The sequence below is a fragment of the Rutidosis leptorrhynchoides genome, chromosome 3 (genome assembly GCF_046630445.1).
Source record: "Rutidosis leptorrhynchoides isolate AG116_Rl617_1_P2 chromosome 3, CSIRO_AGI_Rlap_v1, whole genome shotgun sequence".
NCBI classification, from domain to species: Eukaryota; Viridiplantae; Streptophyta; class Magnoliopsida; order Asterales; family Asteraceae; genus Rutidosis; species Rutidosis leptorrhynchoides.
Genome location: NC_092335.1, coordinates 18,761,445 through 18,785,340, shown reverse-complemented (window position 1 = coordinate 18,785,340; position 23,896 = coordinate 18,761,445). Strand labels below are relative to the sequence as shown.

The 23,896-nt window shown below is 33.5% G+C and overlaps 1 pseudogene; it reads right to left on the bottom strand.

Moving 5' to 3' along the window:
- Window positions 1-270: 270 nt before the first annotated feature.
- On the bottom strand, window positions 271-4,855 carry LOC139899721 (receptor-like protein EIX2; annotated as a pseudogene).
- Window positions 4,856-23,896: the final 19,041 nt, after the last annotated feature.

The following is a 23,896-nucleotide window of genomic DNA, read 5'->3' as shown; positions in this document are numbered from 1 at the left end:
ATAGCCAACACTCACTTTCATCATCTAACCAAAATCAGTAATTTATACAGTATATGTGTTAACTTATTATTTCACCATCTAGGAACATCATTTTCATCGCCAAGCATAACCTACCAACTTTGACTAAAATCATCAACACTCATAGAACCCTAGCTCAATTAGGTTAGAAATCATACCTCAAGTATATTACTGTATTGACGAATTAACTATCTTTGATGTGTTCTTTCGTCTCATTAGCTTAAAAATTCACTATCAATCGTTCAGAACTTCATGACTTTAGCTTTCTTTTTCATCATTTAAAATCACTTTCTACTTTCGTGTTCCTGGTGAAATAAGATAATAATCGGGGGTTTAGCCCACAATTGTTTGTGATACTTGACAATTTCGGTCCCTCGTCAATGACGAGTCGTCATTCAGTCATTAGGGTGCGTTTGGTTGGAGGGATTTCATAGGATTTGTATTTGAAATCCCATGAAATGATATGTTTGGTTGAAGGATTTAGAGGAAGGATTTGTAATTTAAATCCCATAAATGAGGGATTCTCAAATCCTTAGGTTTGAGGTAGGATTTCAATTCACAAGTAAAAAAGGCTGCATCCTTACCAATCCACCTACTCCGTAATATATTTTCTTCCCAAAACCTTCTTCCCCAAAAATCACTGGATGTTCTTTTCTTCTTCCCCACAATATTTATTTTTTACTTAACATCATATCATAATTTACAAATTGAAAACCTAAACTTCATATTTTGTAAATCAGTTTCTACGAAGACCTAACCATCACCACCACATCCACCACTACAAATTCCGGTAAAAGAAGACAATTGAACAAATCGACGTTATTCATCATCACCGTCACAATGGTTCTTAAAGAGTGTTATGATATGCAGTAAAAAAAATTTAATAGTCAGGAATGGTTCTTTAATATATGTGTATGCAAATTTTCATCTAACTATATAGGGTCTAACTTCTCTTTTTCTATGTTCATATATATTGGGTTTGGGTTTGAATCAAATTCGAGTTTGGGTTTGGGTTTGAATCAAATTCAAATTCAAGAAGATGAGCTATTTTATATTTTAGACATAAAATCCTTCGAATAAAAAACGTGAACCAAACAGATGATAGGATTTCAAATACTAGCATTTTAAATTCCATGGGATTTGAAATCCCAAGGGATTTGAAATCCTAGGATTTGAAATCCCCGAACCAAACGCCACCTTAGTCTTTCTACCTCAAATCGAATCGTCGTAAAAAAAATAATAATAATAAACTATTTCTAATATTGAATAAAACTTACACCGAGTTTAGGGTAAATTTGAAGGTCGTCCCTGTTTTTTTATTGATACTACAAGATTTTAAGTCCAGTCAAATTTTTTCCAATTATATACTCCGTACTTCATTACTTGACTTATTATAACTCATATATGTTGACGGTGTGGTTGTTAAATCAATTTTAAAGACTCGGCAAAATAAAGGTAAAGGTAAAGAGGTAGTCGGGTAGTATTTAGCGCGGTTTGTTTCGTTTTTTATGATCGTAGTATCTGGCCTGGTGTCTTTTAGCTTTTGGTTTGGATGCGGTATGTTGCTTATTTCTCGTGTTTGCTTTTTGTGTTTCAGTTTTCTAAGACTCGCGTTTAGTTAGCTTAGGCACTGTGTTTAGCTTTATGGTTTGTTTACTGTTCCCGAGCCTTGGTTTGCGTTTGAAGTTGTAACTTGTTCGTCTTTTTCATCGATTGACGAAAAACTTAGTTTTATGTTAGCGTTATATTATGCCAAAAAAAGGGGAAAAAGAAAAAAAAACAAGATCACCTATAGTTAACCCATCCCATTTCTTTCTATTGATAAGAATCAAGAAGAAACTATTGATAACAATCAAGAATAAACTGCCAATATCATTCATAAATCTACGCTTACAAAACTAGTAAACAATCAAGATGAACGATTCAGTTGAATATGCATGCAACTTTCGTGAATAACAATTATATGAAATTGCTACTTATAAATGTAAAGCCACTCCTAAAATCTGTAAAACAAACAGCTTATATTGCATTGTAACAATAGTATCGCAGTATTGTATATATTCGTGTTAATGGTGTGTGTGAGTTTGCCTTTAAAAAAAACAATAGTATCGCAGTAAGGAAAGCATATGAAAGCAACTTAACCCTGGTGGAACCATGTTAGGATGAGTAATCTTTGATACGCGATTATTGGTACGCTTAAGGTGATTTGAACATACAAGTACTCGTGGTTGTTGATTCGAATTCAGCCTTAGCTAATGAATAAATAAACAAAGGATATAAAACAGTATATTTTTATGTAACTACTATGGATGAATTGAATACAGAACTGACACAATATTTACCTATTAAACTTCCGAAAGAACAAAGCTAATGTTACGTATATCCAATCTTGTGCCAGACTTAATGATGCAAAAAATAAATGTCTGCATCGACGGTTGAAAAATACAAGACCGCAAATCCCCCAAAATCCAGCTGCAAATCCAGCACCCATTCCCATGTAATACGATTTCCAAAAGTCGTTATCTCCACCTAATTCATTGTCATCCTCCACAACACCGGTTGTAGAAGGTGTAGGCCCAGATACGGGTGAGAGAGGAGGTCCATATAGTAGTGGGTTACCTTCATAAAAGGATGAATTAATGCCTTGGAGTTGAGTCCTAGTTGGTATTTTTCCCGACAAGTTATTAAATGAGAGGTCAAGATAACCTAAACCGTCCAACCGTGCCAAACTTGATGGGATCTTTCCAGAAAATTGATTTTTCGACAAGTCAAGAGAATCAAGAGATCTCAACATACCGATATCTTTTGGTAGTTCACCATGTAGTTTGTTGAATGAGATATTTAAGGAGACTAATTCGGCAAGATGAGTGATCTCAAAGGGAAGCTTCCCAGATAAGCTATTGTTTGAAAGATCAATGATATTCAGTAGCTCGAGAATACTTCTTCCAAAGGATCTTTCTATTCCTTTCCATGCAACCAATGCATTATCAATGAACTCTTGATGTACCTCCTGTATAGGATAGACAACAGGAGCACCAGCACCAGGACACTGAGATTCAACAGTACAACCCGGAAAAGTAGGATGATAATCTCCAGGAATAAAATGATACGACTTATAAGAATGATTAGTCCTATCATTTCCGGACCTTTTACTAGACATAGATGTGAAGTTACCAACGCAACCAGGAATATTACCCACCAATCCATTGTTAGATAGGTCAAGGATATTAAGATTGTTCAACAAACATAATTGGGAGGGTAGGCTACCATTGAATATATTTGATCGTAAAACAAGAACATACAGACTCGCAAGTCTTTTCCCCTACCCACGCAGGTATTGTGCCAGATAACTTGTTTTCCCCAAGATCCACAAACCTCAGATTTGTACAGTTGCTCAAGGACATGGGAACTTCACCAACAAATGCATTTTTACGCAAATACAATGCCTCTAGCTGATTCAAGAATCCAAAAGACAAAGGAATATTCCCGGATAAATTGTTGTAAGATAAATCAAGAATTACCAGCTTTTGGAAATGCGACCAACAATCAGGAAGGCTACCGGAAAATGAATTGCTAGAGAGGTCGATGAAATTTAATTCCCCAACAATATGACATAAGAAAGAGAGGTCCCCTTTGAACTTGTTTCTAGAAAGGTTTAACGAGGCGAGTTTAGAAGGCAATAGTGGTACCCTACCTTCGAAACGGTTGTTACTCAAATCCAATCCAGGATACTGGTCAAAATCTGATGATATATTTGGAAGCGTACCCTTCATGTCATTTGAAGAAAGGTTCAACAATTTCAATCCAAGGGGTAGGTCCCAGAACCAGACAGGGACACTATCTGATATACCAGCACTTGAAATATCTAGATGTTGGAAACTTGTTTGAGTTTTGATCCAAGGGGTAGGTCCCAACTTGCATGCTTGCAACTTTATGGTCTCTAACTGGAATGGAATTCTAAAATCTGAGCTCTAAGTTAAATGAAATTGAATTGAAAGACATGTCCAAATAGGTTAAGGAAGAGAGATTTATAAAGTGAAGGTCGGATATCACACCATGAAGGGAGTTGGATGAAACATCGAGAGAAGTAAGATTTGATAGTTGACCCAAACTGTTGGGTAAATCACCACTCAACTGATTACCAGAGAGGTCTACTTTTAGTAGGGACTTGCATCCTGTGAAGTCGGGAATGCTTCCGTTGAGAGAATTGTGGGCAAGCAATAAGCTAGTCAACGATGACCATCCACCGAAATTAGGCACGGGGCCTGTAAGGAAGTTTTACTGAGAGATTTATGTAGAAGAGAAAACTTAAAGGTTAAAGGGAAACAGGTATAGATCCCTGCAACGAATTACCACTGAGATCGAGTGAAATCAATTTGGAGAGATTTCCAAGTTGATGAGGAATAGGTCCACTGAGATTAGCATTAGACATATGCAAATGCTGTAAGGTGGTAAGGGAACTCAAAAAGTTTGGTATTTGATTGGACTGAAAATCAATTCCAGATAAATCAAGAGTTTGTAACTGCTTTAGGAGCTTTACTGACGGATTAATTTTACCTACCAAATTGGGATAAATAGAAAGACGCAGTTCGGTTACGTGACCAGTGTCGGTGTCTCAATAGACACCTGGCCATTTGCAACAATCCATCTTTCCTTCTTCATTTCTCCAATCATTTATGTCTTTTAAGTCTGCTTTAAACATCAGTAAAGCTTGTCTCTCCTTCTCGATACATGACCCTGTAACCGTCACGTTGGAATCTTCATTGAGCCCGAGACTATGATCGACATCACTAACAAATAACAGTATGCATAGCAACCAATAGACAGCAGCATGCATTATATCATACAATTTATTTATTTATATCTATCAATATAAATGGAAAACCGAGGAGAGTAGTTTAACACCTCAGGTGTTGATCGAAGCCAGAAGAAACTAAAACTTCAATTTATCAGCAGCAGTGAGTTAGAAAGTATGTATAGAACTAATTAACTATAAGTTTCATGAAAAGTTGTAATCGTTTTCACTACATTTTATCAAGGAAGGTCTGTCATGTGTATATAAATAACACACGCAAACCTGCCGACTATTCCTGTTGACCTCCAATTTACAATCCAAAGACCATGACTTTTTAGTAATAAAGTGATGATGCTTGGATTCACATTTTTTACTTAGGAGAATTAGTTGGTGGACTCAATCTCTTCCGCCACATATTATTAATAAGATAGACCTTTTTTTTTTTTAAATAAACTTTTATAATACAGTTTTATGATATGTTGCATTCAATAAAATAACAACAATTTTATTTATCAGAACATATGTTGAATATATAATCTGTTATTATGATCATGATACCTACCTAAAATTTGCTACTTTTGGACAAAATGTTACTAGTATATAAATTAAAGTAAGCATATGACGAGATTGTTGAAGAACACATTAGTTTTGTGAAATACTCGTGCCGAGAAATTATTAGCTCATTCTTTTAAGTAGAACACTAATGCAACCGTGTGGTGTACACCTCATCATGACCAATAAACATATCGTGTATTAGGTAGAAGCTAGTGAAAGTTTCCAACATTAACCATATTGTAAGACTAAGTATAGCTATTAAATGCTTATTGTTCAAGGTTGCGTATTTAATTTCAAACAGAAAGACTTTGACTAAAGAGGTACTTAATTTTCCACGTATAGACTCAGTGGCGGAACTTGAGTGTACTTTTGGGAGGGGCAAAAATTATTTTATGCATAAAATGTTTTTTGATGCATTTTTTATTTTTATGTTAGCCCGAGTATATGATACGATTTAAGCTTCATCTAAAACCTTATTACTATCAAGATTCTTGAACATAGACGTTATAAAATTACTAATAAGTAAATCGTAGCAGTTATACATATGTATATATAGCCATAGCTATATTAGGTAATAAAAATTGGTGAAATGATGAAAAAAAAAATACAATATATAAATTCAAATTCATACAGAGTAGTTCATAATACAAGTAAATTAGGTGGCAATATAATAAAATAAATTATACTATACTCAAAAGACAAAATTTTGCCGGGGGTCCCTGTGGTATACCTCAAATTGTGTCGGGGGTCCAAATGTTTTTTTTGAACTTTAGGGGTCCTCGTAGTATACAAAACTTGTGTGGGGAGTCCAAAATGTTAGATTCAAGTGTTAAGATCCGTTAGTGATGTCACATGTGTTTCACGTGAGGGTATAATGGTCATATGTGCAATGGATTCTTCACTTATTAAACAACCCACATCGTCACTCTTTTTCCCCAAATCCCTGTAAACCCTAAATTGAATAAACAGCAGAAATCGAATTCCACTAAAATTCAACATGGTAAATTGCTATTGTGGGAGACGTGCAGTCATGAAACTATCTAACACACTAGCAAACCCTCAAAGGCGTTTTTATAGGTGCTCTAATCAGGTATAATTGCTCAATTTAATTTGAAATTGATGGTAAATGTTGCTTTTTTCTTTCACCCAATTAATTTGTTTTTTCATAGTTATATATGATTGTAGGTTTTTTGAATGGATTGATCCACCTTTGAATGTTGTATCGGAAGCTAGAACTCTCAAAGCAGAAGGTGATGCAGCAAAGTGGAAGTTTTTAGCCATTTGTAGTTGGATTTTATTCTTTGTTTATGTTATGGTTTCCAAGTAGTTTAGTGAATCATTTAGTGCAGTAATGAATGAATCTTTTTGAAGTAATGGTCGAATTTGTAATGTAATGAATCTTTTTGAAGTTTAATGAAATGGTGTATTAAATGTTCAATTTTGTAATGCAGAAACAACTGTGTGTTGAATGCATTGGTGTATTGAATTAGTGCAGAAACAATATAATTAGCAGTGCATAATAAAGCTCCTTAACTTGCGTTGAGTGTTCTAGCTTGGTGTATTGAATGAGTTTTAGCAGTGCAGAAACAATATAATTAGCAGTGCAGAAACAACTGTGTGTTGAATGGATTGGTGTATTGAATGAGTATTGAATAAGTGCATAAACAACCAACTAGAAACACATTAACTTGAATCATACATAACATTAAACACAATAAAGCTCCTTAAGAGCATTAGTACATTACAAAACACAAGTTGACCACTGGATATATACCACTATTTGAATCCACTCCTACTGCAGTCAAGATGTGCCCAAATGCAGGTGGTTTCATGTGTGCCCCATCCAGTCCAAGTAGTTCTCTTCCCATAGCCCTAAACCCATGCTTCAAAGGACCCAGACATATATATATATATATATATATATATATATATATATATATATATATATATATTCTCTTAAACACTCTAGTAGTTAAATTGGGATCACACTGGTCAGTTAAAATTTTAACTGTTGTATCTGGATTGCACTTAATCAACTCTAACCCATAGTCTCTAATATCTGCATACTGGTTTATAAAACACCCTCTAACAGTTTCTGTTGCCTTTTTTAGTGCTTGATAAGCCTTGGTTCTTGGCACTTCCAATCCCAGTGATGATTCAAGCTGAGCCTTTACAGCTTTTGTTGGTATTTTTGGGTTGGAAGAGAGTTGATCAACCAACTTTGTAGACAAGAAATTATAGGTGCAATGCTTATTTTCTCTTGTTTCAAGACACTCATGTTTTCCCTCAAATGTTTTTACACGCCATGTCTCTTTGTTTAACTCTTTTGAAACATGCAATACCCATGGACATTCAATATTTAACTTCCTCTTTTTTCTTTTCTCTTTTTTATCTCCTTGTACTATGTGGGAATAGGATTCCTTTTCTTTACCTTTACCTTTAAATAATTGACCAACAACTTGTTGTTTATTCAATGCTTGCCCACTGTGTCGAACAACCACTTGTTTACTTAATATTAAACCACTACTCCTTTCCACTAGATTACCATTAACAAAATCAGCAACCAACCCTTCACAACCAGCCCTTACCCTTGTCAAATCATTTTTTATAAATACAATCTTTCTCCTAGTCTCTATTGAATGCAATTTAATGTATTCTTTTACCTCATATGCACTTGCAAACGTTTGTCCAACATAGAAAGCAGTTTGACTTACTCCTTTGGCCTTTTCTTGCTTCTGAATCTCTCTAAGCTTTCTTTTTCTACTGCCTTCAATGGTATCATCGAGCTCATCACCACTTTCAAAGTCTTCATTGTCTACTATATCTAATTCAACCAATTCCTTTGATTTGAGTACAAGTTCCTGTTTTTTTGATTTTTGTACAGGTTCGTGATCTTCACCATAGTTGAAATTGGACATATCCACAATATATTCTTCAATAACTACATCTTCATCCACTATTAAATCATCATCCTTTCCATTATCATTTTTCTTATCTGTATTCGTTATTGAATTGATTGGTATATCAAAGAAAGGATCAAATTCATGTAGTGAAGCTTCATCATACACATTTTGTTCACCTTCAGTGTCGGATTCCATTGTGTTATGTGTTTGAATTGAAGAAAACGATTAGGGTTTGGGTTTTGAACAATCGTAGATGGTGGCTAGATTAAGTTTGGGATTATACGTCTTGGAGGGAAGTTGATTAGGGTTAACAAACGGTTCATGACCATTATACCCTCACGTGAAACACATGTGACATCACTAACGGATCTTAACACTTGAATCTAACGTTTTGGACTCCCCACATAAGTTTTGTATACTACGAGGACCCCTAAAGTTCAAAAAAAAACATTTGGACCCCCGACACAATTTGAGGTATACCACAGGGACCCCCGGCAAAATTTTGTCTACTCAAAATAGTGTAATGGTTTCACGTGTTTCAAGGACAAGTACTACTGAAAAGAAAAATGAATATTTCTCTTTCTTCAACCTTCATTTCCAAACCCCATTTCCATCATTTTCTGTATTTCTTCTTCAACATTTTACCTCAAACAAAATCTACCATGAAATCACTATATATATAACATTACTTACTCAAAAGGTAGTAGGGGCGGATACCCTTCCCTGCCCTCAATAAGATCCGCCCCTGCGTATAGTTACAAAAAGTGTTTAAAGTTGTTTTCACAAATGGAAGATAAGTCAACTTGGGTTTAAAAGGATCTTGCTCAAAAGTTTTTCTCAATTATAAACCATTTTTTGTATATAACTTCCATCCAATCATCATAATAACGTTAGAAAAAAAAATATTATTTAGCCATTTCAACCATTTGGCTTAATTTTACACATTTAAGCTTTCAACACTATTTACATAAATCCTACTTGTTTGACGATCAAATCAGAAGATTATAGCCTCGGGCTAACTTATTCTACCATATAAACCATAAATTTCATCATCGAGCATAAACTATCAACTTTAACTGAAATAGTCAACACTCGTAATTAATTAGGTTAGAAAATCATACCTCAAGTTATTATTATTGGCGAATTATCAACAGTTGAGGTGTTCTCTGTTTGCTATAGCATCAATCTTCACTATCAATTGTTTAGAATTTCATGAATTTAGTCTTACGTTCTTTTTTTTTTTCTTCTTCATCTTGCTACATTCACTTGCAGTTGATGAAATGAGCGTATAGAGATGATATTAGGCGTTTTAATCTATTTTAGCTGCGTTTTAATCTATTTTTTTAGCTCCGGCCACAATTGTTTGTGAATTTTTTTCAATTTCAGTCCCTCATCATTCAGTTATTTCCCTTTCTGACACCAAAGTCAATTTGACTGGAATTTCACTAATAAACATACCAAGTGGAACAGTTTGGATTATGGATCTGCCTCACAATCAGTGTTGCAAAAGTCGGCCGACACGTCGTTTTTAAGCATGACCGATACGTCGTTGCTAAAAAGTCGGTCAAAGGTAAAAAGTCGGTCAAAGTCGGAAAAATTCGGTCAAATTCGTAAAAAGTCGGTCAAAGTCAGTCAAAGTCGGTCAATTTTTTTAATTTTTTTTGTAATATTGTTAATAATTGTTAATTGTTCATGTTTATCATAAATATAGTTATACTTTAAGATTCGATCTATACAATATTATATATAAATATATATATTTAATAAAACTATTTTAAAAGTCAACGTTAGTCAACGCCCGTTGCGTCCTCGTTGCGTCGCCGTTGCGTCCGACGCGTCAATTTTTAGGCATGACTGATGCGTCCCCGACTCGCGTCTTTTACAACCTTGCTCACAATAATCAACAGAAATGAATGGAGTACACAACACTCCGATCAATGATATTTGTTCGAGAAAAAGTAGCATCTAATGGCACTGACATATACAAGTTAAGTACTGTATTAAGTATAGTATTAAAGTTTTATTGGTTGTTCATGTAAAACATTCTTTTTAATCATTTTGTATAACCTAAGAATTTTATTTTCAGATGTAATTTTAAAAGTATGATGGATGTCATAAAAAAATGCAACATGTGTCATCCTACAAAGCAAGGTATTTTAGTTTTGAACGCATAAGTTGTAAGCATAGTTTGAAGTCGAAGAACCTATCCATTACACATATAAAAGCAAAAGATAATAATAAAATAAATTTGGGTTCATAATCGATTCTATATAGAATGCTGAATCTAAATTTTCGATCAACAAGTTATTGTGTATAATGCTCGAACAATGACATTTGTAGTGAAGAACATAGAGAATGATATGTTTATACCAATAGAAATAGAAATATGAAGCACCAACATAAGAAATACATTGTCGGCAATCGACAAGAACTGATCATTAACATATGTAAATAACATACATAAACCAGCCTACTATTATTGTTGACCTCCAATTTACAATCCAAATACCAAGACTTTTCCAACACATATTATTAAGAAGATAAATCTTTAAGTAGAACACTAATGCAACGTGTGGTGTATTAGGTAGAAGCTACGGAAACTTTCTAACATTACCAAATTGTAAGACATAAGTATAGAGATTAAATGCTTCTTGTTCAAGGTTGCGTATTTAATTTCAAACAGAAAGACTTTGACTAGAGATGTACTTAATTTTCCACATATAGTTACAAAAATTGTTCGGAGTTGTTTCCACAAATTGAAGATAAGTCAACAAGTCTTCTAACCCCTGCCTGGGTTTAGACCATTTGTATCGCTACAACGCCACGGCCTTTTTTTTGTCTATGTGGCACAAGCCACGCCCCTTAAAATGGGGTAATGGTGCGTGAAAGCAAGGCGTTGGAGGAAACCCGTTGGAATCCAACACCAAAAGCAATGAGCATGAGTTCAATTTTATTAATTTTATATTATTTTAAAAATATTATTTTTATCATTTTTTCTAATACTTTACCAATTATGGAGTACTATATTTTTACACATTATCATAGTACTCCTCACCCACACCAAAAATACATACCACCATTACTCTACAAAAAACCCACATTACCAAGTCAGTAAAAAAGTGCAATAAAAAACTCACACCAACAAACCACGCCCCTCCTATTATAAATGGAAGGATGTTGCTCAAAAGTTTTTCTCGATTGTAAACCATTTTTTATGATTTCCTTCCGGTCATCACTTTAAAGTAACAAAAAAAGGATGTTGCTCAAAAGTTTTTCTCGATTGTAAACCATTTTTTATGATTTCCTTCCAGTCATCACTTTAAAGTAACAAAAAAAAAAATTTATATTTATCCAGACTATTTAGCCATTTCAACCATTTGGCTTAATATTACATATGAGCTTTCAACACTACTTACAAAATTCCTACTTGTCTGATGATAAAATCAGGAGATTATAGCCTCGGGCTAACTTATTCTACCATATAAACCATCAATTTCATCATCAATAATAAACAATCAACTTTGACTGAAAGAATCAACAGTCCATAATTAATTAGGTTAGAAATCATACCTCAAGTTATTACTATTATTGGCGAATTTTCAATAGCTGAAGTGTTCTCTGTTTGCTTTAGCATCAACCTTCACTATCAATTGTTCAAATTTTCATAAATTAAGCTTTACTTTCTTCGTTTTTTCTTCTTCGTCTTTTAAACACACTTGCTACATTCACGAGTTGTTGATAAAATGAGCGTATAGAGATGATGAATTAAGCTTTACTTTCTCCTATTTTAGCTCCTACCACAATTGTTTGTGATATTTTTCATTTTCAGTCCCTCATTATTCAGTTATTACCATTTCTTACACCAAAGTCAATTTGATTGGATTTTCACTAATAAACATATCAACTCGAACAGTTTGGAATCTGGTTTATGGATCTGCCTCACAATAATCAACAGAAATGAATGGATAGTACACAACACTCCGATCAATGATACTTGTTCGAGAAAAAGGCCCTGTACAGTAACATCTAATGGAACTGTCATTTACAAGTTTAAGAAGTATTGAAGGTTTATTGATTGTTTATGTAAAACGTTCTTCTTAATCATTTTGTATACCCTAAGCATTATTTCCAGATGTAATTTTAAAAGTATGACGGATGTCATAAAAAATGCAACATGTATCATCGTACATAGCAAGGTGTATTAGTTATGAACGCATAAGTTGTAAGCACAGTTTAAAGTTGGAGAACCTATCATCATTATGCATTTAAAAATAAAAATAAAATAAAAAAATAACAACAATAATAAAATAAATTTGGCTTCATAATTGATTCTATATAGAGTATTGATTCTAAATGTCCGATCAACAAGTTATTGTGTAAAATGCTCGAACAATGACACTTTTAGTGAAGAAAAGAGAGGGGAGAAAATATTTTTATACTAATAGAAATATGAAGCTCCCGCATAAGAAATGCACTGTCAGCAATCGAAGGACTGATCATTAGCATATACAAAAAAAAATATTAGTATAATTTTTGGCTTCATAACTGATTCTACTAGACCACTCCCATCGGTGTAGTGATGGCAGCGAGGTCACCCTTGAATCTTACAAACTTTCAAGATCGAAATCACATTCGAGCTCATTCCTACACTTACAAATTGATTTATAAAACGAACTTACAAACTTGCATACAGTAGTAATCAAACGAGATGAACTGTTAAATGGAAAACTTCAATACATTCCCGCCTTATGCGTCCACGATAACTATCCACTATAATATGCATACGACTTCCCTATAACATATATATAAGATTGGCCTGCTTATGGACGTTGGTGTGCATAAAACCTGTAAAACAAACAATCTATAATTGTACAGTATTGCAATAAAAAAATAGATGCAATATAACATAAGTGACTATTATGGACTATAAAACTACACTTATAAACTTTCAAATAGTAGTAGACATTCCTGCCATTATAAATACTATAAAGGGTGATAATATTATTGTGGTATAGAATATATGCATGTAAGGACTTGGCCTCTGAATAAAGGGTAAAACTCCTTAGAGGTCCCAAATCGAATCCTAACTAGTGCAAAATAAACCCCTTATGGCCAATGGCCACAGAGGTTCCCCGCGATGACTCCGGGGTACCTGCAAAGTAGGTGGTTTCCGTGGTATTAGTCGGTTCGCAAAGCGAATCGGAAACCCAGGTAAACAAAAAAAAAAAAAAAGATAAATGCAATATAACCTATAATATATTTATATGTGACTATTACTGAAGAGTTTAATACTACCTTTTTAACTTCCGGAATAACACGACAACTGTAACGCAAATCCAATCCTTGGAAAGACTCAACGATGCAAACAATAAATGTCTGCATCGACGGTTGAGAAATATAGCACCACAAGTTCCCCAAAATCCAACTGCAAATCCAATACCCATACCCATGTAATATGATATCCAAAAGTTGTCATGTCCATATTTTTCGTCTTCTTCATTCTCAACAATGGTAGAAGGTGTATGTGTAAGTGGAAGACCATAAAGTAGAGGGTTACCTTCATAAGAGGAAGCAGTGAAGCTTTGGAGTTGTGTCCCAGTTGGTATTCTTCCCGAGAAGTTATTGAATGATAGGTTGAGATAACTTAATTCGTGCACTTGTGACAAACTCGAGGGAATATTTCCAAAAAATTGATTTCTCGACAAGTCAAGTGCATCAAGAGATCTCAGCTGACCAATATCTCTTGGGAGTTCACCATACATTTTGTTAAGAGAGAAATTTAAAGAGACTAATTCAACAAGATGAGTGATCTCACAAGGAAGGTTCCCAGATAAGTTATTGTCTGAAAGATCAATGCTCTTAAGTAGTTTAAGACTACTTCCAAATGATCGGTACGCTCCTTTCCATACAACTAACGCATTGTCAGTAAGGAACTATCCATACACTCCAGCGGGAACATCATTATCCCATTGACACCAATTATAAATTCATGATATCCACCATTAGGCGTATATTGGGAATAATAATGATTAGTCATATCATCTTTAAAGCTTTTCTTAGACATAGATGTGAAGTTACCAAAGCAACGAGGAATATCACCCATTAATCCATTCCTAGAGAGGTCAAGGATATGAAGATTGTACAACCAACATATCTGGGGTGGCAGACTACCACTAAACATATTTGATCGTAAAATAAGACAATATAGACCCGTAAGCCTTTCCCCAACCCACTCAGGTATTGTGCCGGATAACTTGTTTTCCCCAAGATCCACAAACCTAAGATTTGTACAGTTGCTCAAAGACATGGGCAATTCACCAACAAAGCCGTTCTTTCGCAAATACAATGCCTCTAGTTGATACAAGAATCTAAAAGACATAGGAATATTCCCGGATAAATGGTTGTTTGATAAATCAAGAATTACCAATTTCTGGAAGTGCGACCAACAATCAGGAAGGCTCCCTGAAAACAAGTTGTTAGAGAGGTCAATGAATGTTAATTCCCCATCAATATGACACAAGAAAGCGAGGTTTCCTGTGAACTTGTTTCCAGAAATGTCTAACGAAGCGAGTTTAAAAGGAAATAGTGGTACCCTACCTTCGAAGCAGTTGTTACTCAAATCCAATCCAGGATACTCATCAAAGTTTGATGTTATATCTGGTAGTGTACCCTTTAATTTATTTGAAGAGAGGTTCAAAAATTTCAATCCAAGAGGTAGGTCCCAGAACCACACAGGGACACTGTCGGATATTCCAGCACTGGAAATATCTAGATATTTGAAATTTTTTTGAGATTTAATCCACATTGGGAACCTAGGTCCCAGATTACAGGATTGCAGATTTATGGTCTCTAATTGGAAAGGAAATCTAAAATGGGAGCTCAATTCAAATGAGAATGAATTGAAAGACATATCTAAATAGGTTAACCGGGAGAGATTATTAAAGTGCGGGTCGAATATCACATGTAATGACCCATAATTTTTCGACCAAATTATACTTATGAGATTAATATTTACATAAATTAAACCATACCAACATGATAAGCAATCCAAATTGTTGAGACTTGTGTTTTTGAAAAGAGTTTTACACAACGTTTGACCGTCCAATATGACCGATGATATCACGAACTATATAATATACGATAATTATACGTTTGTGTATATATATGTATTTATATATATTTAACATGATCTAAGGATGGTTTAACATCTCATTGTGTACTAATGACAATGAGTTATAAGTATATTTTGAAACTACTAACTTAAGTTTTCAAAACGATAACTATACGTAACATTCTTTGATATATATACTTATAATCTATAATGCTTATACATGTATCGTATATATAATGTATTTAATCACTTTTTAAGGACTTAAATACATAAAACAATATAATTATATTCACAAAAGATAGCTATATTTGAATTCTCGTTCCGTTTCCTCAAGATTTCTATACGTATATCTAGGGTATATGTACCCGTATCATACCCAGCTTCTATACGTATTTACTATAGGTATATACACATCAAATCAACATCCTAATCAACATTATTACTGCCCTAGATATGAGGTAACTAGGATTTGTCAAGTAGTATGAATTATTAGTAAGAAAACAAAATTAGGAATCCTTTTCTTTCTTTATAAACTAAAAACGTTTTTATAAATGAACACCATTTCTTCACTCCATTTTCTCATACCTACACCCTCATTTCTCTCTCAAAATACTCCTAACTTCATACTTGATCATCTCCAAGCATTTTCCCCATCATTTAGCTTCAATTACAAGCCTTAAACACCATAAGAAAACTCTTTCAAGAACATATCAAAATAACCACCCATTTGAAGAAGTTTACTTCCAACCTTTTGATCTAACTCCACCACTCTTTGATTTCAAGATTATTTCTTATCTTTTTCAGTAACTTTGTCCAAGTAACTTGAGGTAGTAACCTTGTTCATAATCTTATTCAATTCATATTCATATAGCTATCTTATTTTGTGGTATAAAATTTTAACAACAAGAACATAGTTTGAATGATTTCAAAATTGTTCGCAAACTAAATAGATCCTTCTAACTTGACTTTTAAAACACTTCAAGACCTGTAATATATCATAATGATATGTTAACCTAACAAGATATAACTTGGTTTTACAAAGAACATCTTAAAAACTGAATCTACGTCGTCGGAGTGCAACCGGGGGCTGTTTTGGGTTGGATAATTAAAAACCATCTTGAACTTTGAATTGGAAGTTCATGTTCTGGAAAAATGATATTTCTTATGAATATGTTAACACATAAAAATTTCATGGTTTAACTCAAAGTGTAAGTATTTTTTAGAAAAATGATCATTAAATGTTGTTTTAATGATGGAAAATGATCACTTTCATAAGTTTCACCAAAGTTTTACCTATAACCTATGATTTCGAATACAAACTAAGGTATTTTCAGTTCATATTCTTAAAATTTGACTCGATCCAAGGAAGTGGCAAGTTGAACCAACAAAAACGGAGTTGTAATGAAGAACCTACGACTAAAACAAGATTGGGTATCCGAAGCTAGTTTAGCTACGAAAATATTTGGAGAAAAAGTAAATTAATCATATCTTTTCTAATTAATATGATATTTTATATATAATTACTTATGATTTGATTTTATATATTTCAGGACCACCCGTAAACAACACGAGAAGATTAATCATAAGACCTCATGATTGTACGCAACACGTCATTTGACAACACGGTACTTTATGTACGCAAAACGTCATTTGACAACATGGTACCATGGGTCGAGATTAATTCTAATCAATACGAATGCGATGGGGTCTTTATTTATTTTATTTAAGCAACTAATTGTGGACCACTAACATCGGACTGCTAACTACGGACTAAGAAAATATTAAAAGTATTAAAAGTATATATATATATGTAACGATTACTTAAAAAGAAAATATGTTGATATATTATATATATGGTTAGGTTCGTGATATCTATCGGAGACCAAGTCGAATTAAATACCTTCAAGGCAAAAGTGAGTTTCATTTGCTCCCTTTTTAATTGCTTTTGCAACATATATTTTTGGGCTGAGAATACATGCGCTGCTTTTATAAATGTTTACAAAATAGACACAAGTACTTAAAAATATATTCTACGTTGAGTTGTACCACTGGCATATTTCCCTGTAGCTTGGTAACTACTATTTACATGGGTATTGTAAACGCGAATCCTGTTGATAGATCTATCGGGCCTGACAACCCCAACCGGACTGGACGACCAGTATTCAACGGTTGCACAGTACTTCGTTTTGGTGACTACACTTGGTACGGTGTAGTGAGATTTCATAATAAAGGGAATATGCGACGTTGATTAAATGTTAAGTATGGTTACCAAGTGCTCAACCACTTAGAATGCTTTACATACACTTGCGAGTGTATTATGTTTATGATTATGAAATCTTGTGGTCTATTAACATATTGAAATGATTGTTATGATAAACCTATGAACTCACCAACCTTTTGGTTGACACTTTAAAGCATGTTTATTCTCAGGTACGAATTAAGTCTTCCGCTGTGCATTTGCTCAATATAAGGACATTACTTGGAGCCGATCATCGCAATGGGACCAAATGTTGATGACTTCGTCCAGGTGGATTAGGACGGGTCCTTTCAGTTGGTATCAGAGCGGTGGTCGTAGCGAACCAGGTCTTACATTAGTGTGTCTAACTAGTAGTTGTTAGGATGCATTAATGAGTCTGGACTTCGACCGTGTCTACGTGTTAAAAGTTTTGCTTATCATTTCTAGTCGGAAATCATCTGCTTATCATCCTTAGGAAATTACCTGCTTATCATTCATAAGTCTAGACACGTTTTACTGCATTTACTGCATTGATAGTGTATAGACGAATTCTTCTCTTAGCATATCTGTTATTGCGAACTTTGACTGATATCTTTTCAAAGATTCTCAGTAATTTACGGGATTTTGGTATTATATATACATATATAAATATAAATTATGTATTGAAGAGTACCAAATCTAACTCTTATAATCTATTCCATACCAAAAATTCATTTTTCCCATTATACAAGATGGATTCCGCATCTAGTTCGAATTCTTCAGATTCCGACAGTTATGCCGATATGGATTTCCATTCGGGCTCCGAAAGCAGCGTCACCGGAATGGATCAACCAATTTCCCATCATCTATTCTGAATGAATTGGGGATGGGTTCGTAATATACTAAATCACTAGAGACAAGAAGAAGGTGATCCATTCCATCCACCAAATTGCCCTCTTGGCGATGAACCTGAAGCACTTACCGGCGAACCTATTCGAAACACCATTTTCTCTCTCATTTCTAGAGTATCTCGTCACGATTATATACTATCCCATATTACAAATCTTGTTCATTCGCTCGCTCCAACCGCCAATCATCCCAGTGTACTAGCAGAAGTTAACGAACTTCGCGCTCGCGTGACGGCTTTGGAGAACATGGTGCGAAGGTTGCAAACACCACCAGCAGCAGCAGCACCAGTAGCATAATCAGCACCACCGTCAATAACATCAACAATACCATCATCACCACTAACAAACAACATCCACATCACACGTCTCGACATCATAATCTGTCCGACAAACATCAACATCATACGCACCATAGATACCAAGGAGTACCAACAATAATGAACGATGAAGTATTGATCCATAACTTCATTGATATTCTGCGAAGAATATGTGGTTTCAAAAAGTTTTAGAGATTTCTTATTCTAGCGCAAACCGAAAAGCAAATGAGATTAATATCATATTAACTCATTAAATTCATGATTTCATCTGAAGAAAATATATATGTATATATGTTTTCATAAAGATTGTAATTAAAAGTTCTTTTGTACAAAATATTAATGGTGAAAATGTTTTTTTTAACGGGTAGGTAATACCCGAGGAATAATTAGATTTCATCTTAATAAGTTACATTGTACATTCGTCGAAGCTGATTCAACAGTCATTTACTATCCTACTTACAACCACCGATATACGTATCCGTTCACCGCAGAATAACCATTTTCATTCAATTTCATATTTGGATTTTGACTTTCCAGAATCCAACAAGTGGCATATGAAGAAAACATATGACAAAATAAAATCTGTTAGAAACAAACAAATTAACTATGAAAATTTTTGTTAAGAATCCACGCTAAATGTTCCAGCTAACTGTTCCTAGCTAACTGATTACATTTTATTTATCGCAGTTTATTTATCGCAATTTAATTATCGCACTTTTATTTATCGTCATTTAATTTCTGTAATTATTTTACGCAATTTAAATATCGGGACACGTATACAATGTTTTGACATATCATATCGACGCATCTATATATATTATTTGGAATCACCATAGACACTCTATATGCAGTAATGATCGAGTTCTCTATACAGGGTTGAGGTTGATTCTACAATAATATATATAGTTTGAGTTGTGATCGAGTCTGAGACGTATACGGGTCACGACACGTATTAATTAATTCGTATATTATATATTAAACTATATATGAATTATTGGACTGTTGCTGTGGACTATCGACTGTAGACTAATGACATTGGACAATTAAAATGAATTAAAATATTGATTATAACATATGAAACTAAACATTTCTTCAAGATTGCCACTTGATTTCATCTTAAACCTCATTGTATCTCGACGATTACAATCAGCGTTCAAATCTATCATGATTCTTAAAAACACCTCAATCAAGAGGATAAACCAACCGCACTTCATCTACGGAAGAAAAGATTGATGCATATAGTTATGCACCTGAAAAACCCTCGAAAACTGAGTAAACATTTGACACGTATCTGTTCTAGTTCCTTTGACATTGTTATTACCGAAGAGCGTTTTGCAATCCCTTTCTAAAGTAGCTAATTTTGTCACAGCTCCAGCAAGTCAACTCCGACTTTTCATCCAAAAAAACTTTATTATAACCGCGATATATATGAGTACTCTTTATTATTACTGGGGAACCTTTTATATTCCACAATATTACCATCAGCGATTAATCATTCTAAAAACACAATTCTCCTGAAACTACCTCGGTTTGATAACCGATGACCCAGATCAGTTAACCTTGAAAATGCTGACGAAGCAGCATGTTGTAGATGATCTTACTGGCCAAAAGTTTGATGATAAAGAAAGGAGTGTTAGGAACTATGAAGCGGATTATGCGAAACTATGAAGAAAGCCGTGGACAAATCACAAAGAATAAGTTTGCCTTCAAAGAATCCAAATGATTCTGTGCCTGCTGAAATCGTTAGCAAACATCTTATTTCTCATTCTAAACCTTCACAGACAAATCTTCTTCATCATCCATTGATATTAGAAATTCTAAGATATTCTTGTATGTTCTATTATAAATATCCTCCATATTTCTGGCGATATTTTCACAACTATTCTTATCTGAGATCATTTATCTCTCCGTAATATCTTCAACATAAAAGAAACTGTGTTAGTTTCTAAATTCTGAAACCTTCGAGTTTAAAATATGAATGTTTTGAAGTAGTGTTGGGAACTGAAGCATGGAATAGTATAATATAATGACACTTGATCAACGTTATTATATTACAGTAAGTCATGCTGAGTTTCTAATGAAGCATGATGATTCACAGTACCGTCATCATGTGCCATTTACACGACTCTTACATTCTATCTAATCTCTAAACATATCAAGAGAATATTTTTCTGGATGACTCGGTCTTCTCTAGGGTATTCTGGTAATTTAACAAATCAAAATCGTTCTATTACCATTTTCTTCTTAGAGCATTAGCTATGTTCATTCTGAATTTCATAGCTACGAATTCCGGACCATTACTCGCTTGACTCGAAGTCGGGAAGAGAAAACGAAAGCATGAAGCTCCGAAAAATAATGAAGAATATAAACTCCGATAATAACCCCTAAATTACAAACCGTATATATCGATGCAGATAGCAATATAGAGACACGGGAGAATTAGAAACACTATAAACACAAGAGTATAGTAGAAGTAAATAGATTCTTCTGGTGGTAGATGAAAAAGAAGAATGACAGATATAAAAGTTAGGAGTATATCAAGAATCAGGACTGGATGGAGCATATTGATGAATGCTTTAAAGTAAGAATCAAGGAAGAAAGAATAGAAGGTGTGAGTCGTGGAAAATAAGGAAAGGAAGGGGTGAATTTATAGTGAAATATCCGACAGAACAATCGAAACAGATTATTGCATATAATCAAAGAAGATCCTGATTTCCTTAATCACCAAAGAACCAAATCTTATTACGTAAGATTCTCTTTAAATCCCTTAAATCCCGGAAATCAATCATAACTACGTCATCGGTTAAGACGAATATATTTTACTCATCTCACTCTTTTACGATAGTCTCATTTATATTCTTCGCATAATCGAATCGTTTTATCTACATTACTCAATGATGATAAAACTCCATTATCACCTTATATTTGTCATGAAAACCTTCTTATTGTTATCCATAACAACCTCTATCAAATTTCGGGGACGAAATTTCTTGAACGGGTAGGTACTGTTGTAATGACCCGCACTTTTTCGATCGTTCTATACTTATAAGATTAATAATTACATAAATTAAACCTTACCAACATGATAAGCAATCCAAATTGTTGAGACTTATGTTTTTGAAATGAGTTTTACACAACGTTTGACCGTCTAGTTTGACCGATGATATCACGAACTATATAACATATGATAATTATACGTTTGTGTATATATATGTATATATACATATTTAACATGATCTAAGGATGTTTTAATATCTCATTTTGTATTAATAACAATAAGTTATAAGTATATTTTGAAACTACTAACTTAAGTTTTCAAAACGATAACCATACGTAACGTTATTTGACATAAATACTTATAACATATAATGTTTATACATATATCGTATATGTAATGTATTTAATCACTTTTAAAGACTTAAATACATAAAACAATATAAGTATATTCACAAAAGATAGCTATATTTGAATTCTCATTCCATTTTTCACAAGATTTTCTATACGTATATCTAGAGTATATGTACTCGTATCATACCTAGCTTCTATACGTATTTACTATTGGTATATACACATCAAATCACCACCAACCAGCCCTTGTTCATGCCTTATGTATAAGGTAACTCTCTTGTTCATGCCTTATGTATAAGGTAACTACTTTTGATGTTTAGTATGACTAATTACATAAAAATACAACATGAAATTTTGTCCATGTTTTTCCATTAATCATGTTTTTATGGCCTTAAATACATCTTCCATTTTCAAATTTTATTACCTCATTTCTTTAACCAAAAACACACTCTTAAGAAACTCCATAACCATTCAGCTAGTATCCATGAAGATCTAGCCATAAAAACATCACTTAAACACCATAAGAAAAACCTTACAAAAACACTTCAAGAATCCTTTCAAGAACACAAGTTTACTTCCAATCTTTCATCCAACTCCATCACTCTTTTGGTTCTAGATTTTTACTTCTCTTTTACAGCAATCTTGTCCAAGTAACTTGAGGTAGTAACTTTGTTCATAACCTTATTCGATTCATATATATATAGCTATCTTATTTTGTGGTATAAAATTTTAACAACAAGAACATAGTTTGAATGTTTTCAAACTTGTTTGCAAACTAAATAGATCCTTCTCACTTAACTTTTAAAATACTTCAAGACCTGTAATATATCATAAATATATGCTAATTTAACAAGGTATAACTTGGTTTTTCAAAGAACACCTTAAAAACTGAATTTACGACGTCGGAGTGCAACCGGGGGCTGTTTTGGGTTGGATAATTAAAAAACATCTTAAACTTTGAATTGGAGGCTTATTTTCTGGAAAAATGATTTTTACTATGAATATGATAACACATAAAAATTTCATGATTTAACTCAAAGTATAAGTATTTTTAGAAAAATAATCATTTAAGGTTGTTTACATGATGGAAAATGATTAACTTCATAAGTTTCACTAAAGTTTGACCTATGACCTGTGATTTCGAATACAAACTAAGGTATTTACAGTTCATAGTCTTAAAGAGGGACTCGATCCAAGGAAGTGGCAAGTTGAATCAACGAAAACGGAGTTGTAACGAAGAAACTATGACCAAAACGAGATCGGATATCTAAGACTAGTTTAGCTACGAAAATAATTGGAGAAAATTAAATAAATCACATCTTTTTAAAATAACATGATATTTTATATATATGTACTCATAATTTAATTTTATATGGTTCAGGATCACCCGTAAACAATACGAGAAGATTAATCATAAGATCCCATGATTGTACGCAACACGTCATTTGACAACACCGGTACTTTATGTACGCAACACGTCATTTGACAACACCGGTACCGTGGGTCAAGATTAATCTCGACCAAAACATATACGATGGGGGTTTTTATTTATTTCGATGGGGGTTTATTTATTTATTAAACACCTAAATATGAACCATTAAAATTGAATTGCTAACTACGGACTAAGAAGACATTAAAAGTATTATAAGTATATATATGTGACGATTGTTTAAAATGAAAATATATTGACATATTATATATGGATAGGTTCGTGATATCAATCGGA